General features: G+C 42.2%; 1 long non-coding RNA gene across 1 annotated transcript; it reads right to left on the minus strand.

Moving 5' to 3' along the window:
• Window positions 1-1,266: 1,266 nt before the first annotated feature.
• LOC147033281 (uncharacterized) lies at window positions 1,267-9,241 on the minus strand. Its single transcript, XR_015055514.1, has 4 exons — window positions 8,577-9,241; window positions 8,377-8,463; window positions 5,248-5,296; window positions 1,267-2,636 (listed from the first exon to the last, which is right to left on the minus strand). It is a non-coding gene; the product is annotated as an uncharacterized LOC147033281 (long non-coding RNA).
• Between the last annotated feature and the right edge of the window lie 497 nt (window positions 9,242-9,738).

The raw sequence follows: 9,738 nt of genomic DNA on the forward strand, positions 1-9,738 counted from the left end.
GATTTTCATTCAATTTCAGCACACTTAATGTTTAAAACGTTCCTCGAGCTTTTCGAATCGACCCAGAAAACATGCTCAATTTCCCGAACTCGTAATAGCAGAGAGTGAAATATGGTGTCATTGAATCATTTCCAGGACTGTGCCATGTCTACAGGTTAAAATTGCAAGTTCCAAAGTCGTGGAGAGGAAAGCAGACGTCTCCGCATGTTTTTATCAACAAATATCAAAATACATTCAGAGAATTGGTGAATTTTCATGTGAAATATGATCATTTTCATTTCCAAATAACATTACAACAGGAAGTTTAATTCCTGATCCCCTGAATACTTCAAGTCAGAAAATCCATCGAATCCAAACTCGAATTGTGAAATGATTGATCAACGTGTGACGAACACTCAGAGTTGGTCAGACTTGCAGAAGTGGATCTGGTTGGATGAGCAATGCACCATATTCCTCAAGGAATCGCCCACTCTCGCTGAAGGACACCATGGGATCTTTAACATCCACCAACTAATGGCAGCAGATGGGACCCCCAGTTTAACATGCATCTGAGGGATGGCCTGCACATTGATGAATCACCATGCTTGTGAAACACCACAATGAGAGTTTATAGCTGGGTCAGAATTCAAACCCAGGCGAGATGACTCAGAGGCTAAGTGTCGGTCGGTCGATGGCACCCTGCCAGCCCCAAAGAATATTGGAGTTAATTTTATGAATTCCTGTTGAAACGCAGCACCACGAAATACAACATTTATATTACGAGTGAAAATGTTCCACTCAATCAGCAAACATTAATGAAAATGAAATTTCAATGTTCAGGTGATATTGATGAATGGTGAACTTCCAGACGTTCCAGTTGTTAAAAGTAAAGTCTGTATGTTCAACATATGAACTAAAGTTTTGTGAATTTCTTTGTGTGTAGGAATCAGAGATTTGAGAAAAAAATCTGTGAATTATGTGATGAAAACACAATCATGAAATGAACCGAGAAAAAAAAATATCTCGGTGTCTGGATTCTTACCTTTATGTCAGAATGCACAATGTTCTGATCATGGATGTGTGCGAGTGCAGAAACAGTCTGGAAAAGTTCAAAAGCACATGATGAGATTCCTTTTGAAATGAAAGATCAAACTCATTCACAATTATCTTGTTTCCTGTTCAATACAACATTTCCAACCAGACGTGTACATCACACTTGTGAACACGATTCACTCACCTGGTACATGATCGAGAGACGAAATCATAGAGCGTTTCTGCACACAAAACTCATAATTAGACTCTTTACAGAAACAAATAAATACAAGGCATGCACAAGTTAATTTAGAATATATTCTGTGATTCTTCATCATTGAGTGATATAATCAGGGCAGAAACAACATGTATATCGAACAATACCTCAACAAGATATGGACGAATTCGGACAAGACTTCGTGGATGAGAGTTGGGGAGGTGACAAGAACAAGCCGATTCAATGTTGGTTTGGTTCTGGATGTAGATCCAGCCTATGTTTGGGATACAAATTGTAAACGGTTCAGCCTGGCGTCGGTATGTCTATGAAGAATGCCGTTCTAGTTTCTTCATGTCATCCAAAAACTTGTATAGTGAACTTTAGATAAAATTGTGTAGAAATAACTCAATAAAACGAGTGAGTTCACAGAACATGATATCCGCTGCAGTGGTCTAATGTATTCTTCAATTTTAATTAAATAATGATTTGAAAGATCGTTTTAAAATCCGCAAGTTTAGCACTCCTGAAGCAGTCTTACACATCACTCATAAAACACTGAAATAAGACGACATTGAGTCAGTTTAGAAGATGGAGACTTCATTGATCACCATAGAATGCAGCATCAATCGGCTTCGGACACAGCCATGTGACGACCTCTTCTTCACCCCCCGATACTGCACCTCTCACATGCCGTGCCCTGATGCTGTGTATCGTGTTTATATCGCATGGTTCTTGGAAGTATTATGAAGAGAATTTGCCTTCTACAGCGTTCAAATATACAATTCAATTCCAATAAAGGTTAAAAGATGTTTAAAGGTGGATAAAATAATATATTCCGGATTATCCCACCATTTCACCGAGTATCGATTACATCATCCTGTCTGACATGTAATATTAGTAAGTTGATCTTTTGTTTGTGTCCTTCATCATGTCCTTAAAAACACTAAGTTTCCTGTTTGGAATGATTTTTAATTTTGTTTGAGTGCCAGGCAGGACGGCAGAGTAAAACAAGATCATCTCACTCCTCTCTCCACATGTGTGATTGGAACAAATTCAGAGCCAACGTCCGGCAAAACGACAGACTTGTCTTCACATTGATGTTCAGATTCATGTTCAAAATAAAACATTCAATTTAAATGAGTTGTTCCTCCGTCATAAATGATGATCATAAACTGATGAGGCAGACAGTTTGACGGACATGAACCAAATGCTTCACCCTGCTTTTCACATTTTGTGTACACGGGGTAATTATTACAGATTTTAAATTGATTATGATGTTCAAGTGTGAGATAATGAACACAAACATCACCACATAACAGAAGGAGAATTGAATAAGCCTTACCGCCATCAACAAACTCCATTGTTAAGGCTGCGCAGTCACTCAAAACTTGAAAACGAAACACTTTCACTGCACAGGGACAGCGGGATGGAACAAATGAAAACAATGTTGAAACGGGTCATCAGAACACGAGACTTACTTGATCCATGTTACCCTTGGTGTCGTTTATTTAATACCAGCAAATACAACCCGTCACGTTGCTGAGGGGGAGATTAAGTGGGAGGGAGTAAGGAGAGATGGGAGAGAGGGGATGGAGGAGAGGGAGGGGAAGAAAGAGGAAGGAGAGAAAAAGAGAGGAGAGATGGGCAAAGGGGAGGGAGCAGGGAGAGAGATATGAGGGAGAGAGAGGAGTTAGAGGAGGGGTGGGGAGAGGAAGGGAAGGGAGGAAGCTGGGTTGAGGGAGGGGAAAGTAAGGAAGTAAGGATGTAGGAGGGCGAGAAAGGGGGCTCGGGGAGCGACGCCTCACCAAACGTCATAATACACTCTTATCTGGGGCAGAGGGCGATGAGCAGGATGGGGAAGAGAGGAGGGGGAGGAAGTGGGGAGGGGGTTTGGGAGGAGTTCTCAAATTGCATTTGACAGTGGGACTTGTGGAGAAGGGAGGAGGGGGCAGTCCAGAATTGAACAAAATGGGGTAAAACAAAACAGCACGTTAACACAGCACGCGGAAACCGCCAGGAGATGTAAGGGTAGAGGTAACAGCTTGGTTTGGGACCAGGAAAGCGTGAGGGTAGGGGAAGGGAAGGCAATGTGATGGGAAGGGAAGGCAGCGAGAAGAGAGGGGGAAAAAGGCAGGGTGAGGGGAAGGGAAGGTGTCATGGGGCAGGGAAGAGAACACAACATGAGAGGAGGGAAAGGGAAGGGTGATAAAATGTGCCCAAACAGCAACCTCTTCTTTTTCACCACCAGATTCCATATAAAACCAGGTACGAGTATTTTAAATCCATGCTATCTTCCTATGAAATGCCTGCCTGTGTACATGCATGCTCACACATGCAGCGACCTTTGCGCCCCTCCGGTCGGCTCAGTCCTCATCTGATTTGTACATGATAAACGGTGTGTGTGCCGCTTTAAATTGAAAACTGAACTGGCAGTCTTTAAGTCTCCTTAACAGAGAGGGAGAGGTGGGGGAAGGGTAAGAGAGACAGAAAGAGGATGAGAGGGGAGAGAAAGGTGGGGAGGGAGAGAGGAGAGGATTCCGGCAGATGTGTCGTCCAGTTTAACGTCCATCCGAGAGACAACACACACATTGATGAATTTCCCTGCCTGTGATTTGAACCCAGGCGAGACAGCTCAGAGCGAGAGTGTGCGTGTCTCTCAGCTGTCCTGCCGTGATGTGGCAATTCACTGCTTTGTTTTACAACTAAAAACATTTTCACTCATTGTAATCATCTCATTCATTTTGGCTTCCTCACTCCGGAAATGTCCCCAAACAGAACCTACCGCCACATGACCATCGAAGCTTGAAGAGCGCTCACCAAATGCCTAAACCACTCAAGCAAGGAATGCCACGAAACAGTTGAAGAAACTTTTAAAAACAAAAGTGTTTTTATCGGTATTTATGTCTGCTGAAGTGAAGGGTCGTATTCTGAAAGAAGTTCATACAAATCGAGGAAATGTGGTGTAAAATAAAATATCACAATTTCAGAGAATGAATCACCACCCGACTCACCGCCGGAGGCAATGTAAGGTCAAAACGCAGACGAATGAGCCCTCAACTGTGTTCAAGTTGATCGATATATTCAGTGACAGTGCGAGTATTGCAAAGTGCTCACCAAATGGCTTAAGCAGTCAAGCAAGCACTCCAGCAAAACGGTTGATGAGTAATGGTTGACTTAACAAGCGATTGCCGATCGGTTGTGTCATCACCATGCATCCGGAGACGACTGGAATGTCAAGCGATGTCCGAATTGGACAAGTGAACACTATTTTAACAATCAAAACTGCTGTTGAAATCAATAAAGAAGTTTAAATTTTGAAATTTAGCTGAGATGAAGAGATTCCAGAGCTTATGGCATGTGCATAAATTAAATAAAGCCACGAACGCTGGAGTCTCTGGGCGTTCACAAGCATTGCCATGTATCCATTGATTTGTAGGTTTGATGATCAGGCATTCAATGTAATGTGAGAGAGGAAAGTGAAAAAAAAAAACTTTCCATGAAGAAATTGTTGCGGCCTATTCCAAGTCGAGGCATTGTTGAGCAGGCCAAAAAATATGGCGGCATCAGACTCTTGTGAGCTGACAGAGGGCTGAACAAGATGGCATGCCACTATTTTTGTAATCTTTATTTTGTTTTTTGTTGTGATATTTACCACATAAATTATCTTCAAAAGAGGTGTTTAAATTAACCCAAAACACCCAATTTTCATTCACTTAATCCTACCGAGATCCCTTCGTGTGCATGGAAACTTTGGGGCTGCTCAGTTTCATGGTTTTGGAATTATGGAGGAGACATGCAGACAAACTTACAGACACACACTGACATTTATTATTATAGATTGTCAGTCAATGGTTCCTCAAACTGTGTGAACATTTGCTCTGTCATTCATTGGGTTTCCAGTCTCAACGACTCGACAATACCTGTGCTGTGTTAAGAAATAATGAAAACGAACTGCACGAGTCAGAGCCATCACCAAAATTGATGTAAAAGCTCAAGGAAAGGGTGCAATACACACTCACCAATGTTTGGATGATCAACCTGCAGTAACATTCTCCCTTCATCAGAGAGCTGAAAAACAAAAACAAAAAAAATGGATCAAACTTGTCAATAATATGCAATCATTTTTTCAATAATTTAATTTATCTCATATAAAGTAAGTGAACCAGTTAAAAATTTACAGAAGGAGGTGCTGAGGAGCCTCGGGGAACAGGAATTCCAAATATCGAAACTGATGATCTTTCATGGCGGACACTCAGGAACATCCACCATTTTGCTGCCGTTTCCATTAAGTCTGTACATTCTCACATGATTACTAGTGGGTTTAAACGTCACAAACAGCCTGTATAATCCCAATGGCCGGTTGGGTTCCATGTAAATGGTCCGACATTCACCACATTCCCATAAACTCACCATTTTCCAATTATTTCTCTCCATGCATTTCACAACAAACTGGGGAAGGAACACCGAACATATGGAACAATCTCATGTTGTGACCTTTTAACAGAGCATGAAAAAGCAGGAAACGAGCACAATGTTGGTCTCTATTGACATACAATGATTGTAAATGTCCACCGTTTGTTACGATGAATTGGATCAGATGATGTAATCCTTACATTGTTTCATTGATGGTGTTCAGTTTCAATCAGTGTGTGTTCCATCAATAAGAGGTTTACCCTTGCACACTCAAACATGCTCGAATTGATGTAATCTTTCTTGCAACCCTCAATTCAGACTCTGCTTTCATGGAATGTTGACTCAAGTGTCGTGGAATTTTGATTTAACACTTCTCTGTTATGATTATGGTAACCAGTGCGATGTCACTAAGTTTGAATGAAAAATGCACATTTATGCTCCGCCCAAGTCTTGCATCATGCATATTCATGTTTTGCTTCAGCACATTTATGCTCTGCTCATGTTTTGCTTATCTCTGCTGGGAGGGGCGAAGTGGTGGGTTCCTTCCAGTCTGGCGGAACGGTGGTTGTGTGTGAAGAAAGCACGATTTTTACCGTCGCACTTGGACTGTTTTAAAATAAAGTTAAAAGTTATTTAAACCTCTGAGTGTTGGTAAGCTGCCTGGAGCATTCTTTCTTCATATAATCTCGATACGGAGGCTGTTTCAGGATAACCCGAACAGCACCCGGTGGAGCGCATACCTTCGCCAGGCTGAACAGTTTATGTGTTGTATCCCACTCATAGGATGGATCTGGATCCGGACATTAATCAAAATCGAATCGGCTTGTTCTCGTCACCGAACAACTCATCTACCAAGTTTTGTCACAATCCATTCACAACGTTTTGAGATATCGTGCTATATATCATTTTTGGGCCCATCTGTCAATGGTGAAGAATCGCTGGAAAAAATAAAAAAAATAAAAACTTATCGTGTCAGATGTGCAGTGCATCTCCGTTACACTTGGACATACACCGCGAATACCCTCCAACTCCGTAACACTTGGAGATACACCCCGAACACCCTTCCACTCCGTAACAGTTGGAGATACACCTCGAACACCCTTCCACTCCGTAACAGTTGGAGATACACCTCGAACACCCTCCCACTCCATAACACTTGGTGATAAACCCCAAACACCACCTGTACCACTCCGTAACATTTGGACGTTCACCCTCAACACCCCTGTACCACTCCGTAACACTTGGACGTACACCCCCTACTCCCCATGTGCTTTGTATTTTTGAATGGCCCCTTTCCCCCGCTGTTCTGTCCATTTTGTGATTTTCCATCCGATGAGGATTATCTATAATCTTCGTGGGAATCGTGTCGGCTTTCAATCTCTTCAATTTAGTCTTCCCAAACTGGGAATACAGGACGGAGTGGAACGTATCATGTTCAAACTGGGTGCTGTAAAGTCCACCTCAACCAGTCTGGCCGTTCCACGTTCCTCTGCTCAGTTTCACCTCGATGTCCAAATTCTCCTTTCAGTTGAATCTTTTCGTCAAACACGGATCCTCACAACATCTTTGGTTGTTTTGCGACAACCAACAACAATACATCGTGCTGTCATTCTCAGTACTTTTTCACAGTTCAGAGAATATGAACGTCGCATGTAAATGTCGGTCCCGCAGCAAAAGTATCCTCGAGATGACGTGGCGGGTCACGTATGATGTCATCACATCATCGTTTTTTGGGGAGCAGGGCAAATCAGAATACAAACACAACAAAAAAAACGTTAAAATATCCGTTTCAACATATTTATTAACGAAAAAAACAATTAAGTGTTAAGTGGAGCCGTATTTATTTATTAAACCAAACTTGGATTTCTCATTCTGTGGACGGACCTTGAAGCACTCAAGAAAGCACTCCACTCAAAACCATCCATATGGAACGGCAGGCTTGGCAAGCGCTAGCAAGCTGCTTGGGAACTGAACACACCGTGGTTGTCCAGCTTTGCTCATTCCATTGTGACGTAGATTGACTGATTGAAAGATATCTTGAACAATCAAAACTCAACAAAATTACAGTCAGGAGAACAATGAAACCAGAAAGTGAGGAGAACAATGAAACCACAAAGTGAGGAAAACAATGAAACCAGAAAGTGAGGAGAACAATGAAACGACAAAGTGAGGAGAACAATGAAACCACAAAGTGAGGAGAACAATGAAACGACAAAGTGAGGAGAACAATGAAACCACAAAGTGAGGAGAACAATGAAATCACAAAGTGAGAACAATGAAACCACAAAGTGAGGAGAACAATGAAACCACAAAGTGAGGAAACAATGAAACCACAAAGTGAGGAACACAAGTTTTTACATGAGGATCCGTGTCCGTCCCGCGGGCCTTGTCGGGCAACAACAACAACAACAACAACAACATGACCGGGTCGGACGGCCCGTGGATCCAAATCGAATGAATATTCACCACAAAATTACAACACGTGATCATTTGTAAATCTGTTTCATCAATAAATATCCGAATATTTACAATTCAATGTTTGTTCTGTTCATTTGACCTTTACATGTGAATTTACACCAATAAACGTCGAGACTCTGAGAGACTTTGGTTGACGACTCCTTTCAGCTCAACGACGGATCCTGTCAATCGTTCGAATGAATTACACCGAGGAACGAATGAATTACACCGAGGAATGAATGAATGAGTGAAACCGAACAAACCGCTCACATTCTTACCTGTTTCCCAGATTCCAGGTGTGTCCCTTTATACACCGTCCCAAAGGCTCCTGCTCCAAGTTTCTGGATAATTTCCAGGTTCGGAACCTGTAAGGAAACATAGAAACCTCATTCCACTCCGAGAGGACTTTCTATAAGAGGGAAGGAAACAATAAAATATAAAAATAATATTTCACATTGTGTCCGTGTGGAGGATGAACCTGGCGGTTGTACACAAGGTGAACATGAACACCTGGGGAAGAGAATCAGGAGGAAATGGAACATCTGGTTCACCTTGGGCATCTCGTTGGGATAACCCTGTGGGAGCGAAAGGGAACGCCCCCTTCATGACACATCATGTAATTACGTCATTATTTATTTATTTTTATAAAGGGAACGCCCCCTTCATGACACGTCATTATTTATTTTTAGTAATCGCCCCAAACAGGACAAAAAGACACTCTCCGTGAGGGGCTGGGGGAAGGTTCGAGAAAGACAAGGATAAAACAAAACAAAACAAAGAGAAAAATAACAAGAAAACATCCAAGATACAGGAAGGAGCAGAAGTCAGCTGAAATAAGATGTCTGTTTTGGAGTGATGGAGGTCAATATTCATCACCAGGAGTGTTGGGTGAATGAGAAGATGTACAGTGAAGTGAGGAGTGGTGAACAGACATGGCGAGCTGGTGAGAGAGAACAAACTCACATCGACCTCCCAGTCGTGATGACCCAAGGACAAAGTGTCAGAGTAAAGAATTTCATTTAAACGATTCACCAGATGTGGATATTTGGGGCACAGATGTTCGATCCCAGTTCAAGTCGCCTTCTTGAGATCCTGGGAAGTCATGATCGCTGGATGTGCAGTTTGGGTCCAGACTTCGGGGTCCGTCCATCTGCAGACAGAATGAGACAGGTTGAGATCTTTGTCAGACAAGCGAACAGAAACACAAACATGGATTTCTTAATGTATAATAAAAAATGTGTGTGTGAGTGAGTGAGTGAGTGAGTGAGTGAGTGAGTGAGTGAGAGAGAGACCTCCATAACTCCAAAACCATGAAGCCGAGCGGCCTCAAACTTTGTATGTTCAAGAAGGGAACTCCGAGGGAGGGCATGAATGAAAACTGGGTGTTTGGGTAAATGTAAACATCCCTTTTGAAGATAATTTGCAGTAAAACCAGAAAGAAGTTTTCCTGTTGGCAGCATGTGGTGAACTTGCTCAGCTCTGGCAAAATCTCTGGAATATATTGCTGATCTTCATACCCATAAATCTCTGTATGCATCGTTGATCTTCGTCACAATGAATCTCTGGAGACATCACAATGTTGATAAAAGCCCAGAGACGCTAGTGTTCTTGCCGATATTTAATTTCCATGAAGTGGAGTG

Source organism: Eptatretus burgeri, chromosome 2 (assembly GCF_056783735.1).
Source record: "Eptatretus burgeri isolate ZD-2024b chromosome 2, Ebu_testis_v1, whole genome shotgun sequence".
In the NCBI taxonomy this organism is placed as follows: domain Eukaryota; kingdom Metazoa; phylum Chordata; class Myxini; order Myxiniformes; family Myxinidae; genus Eptatretus; species Eptatretus burgeri.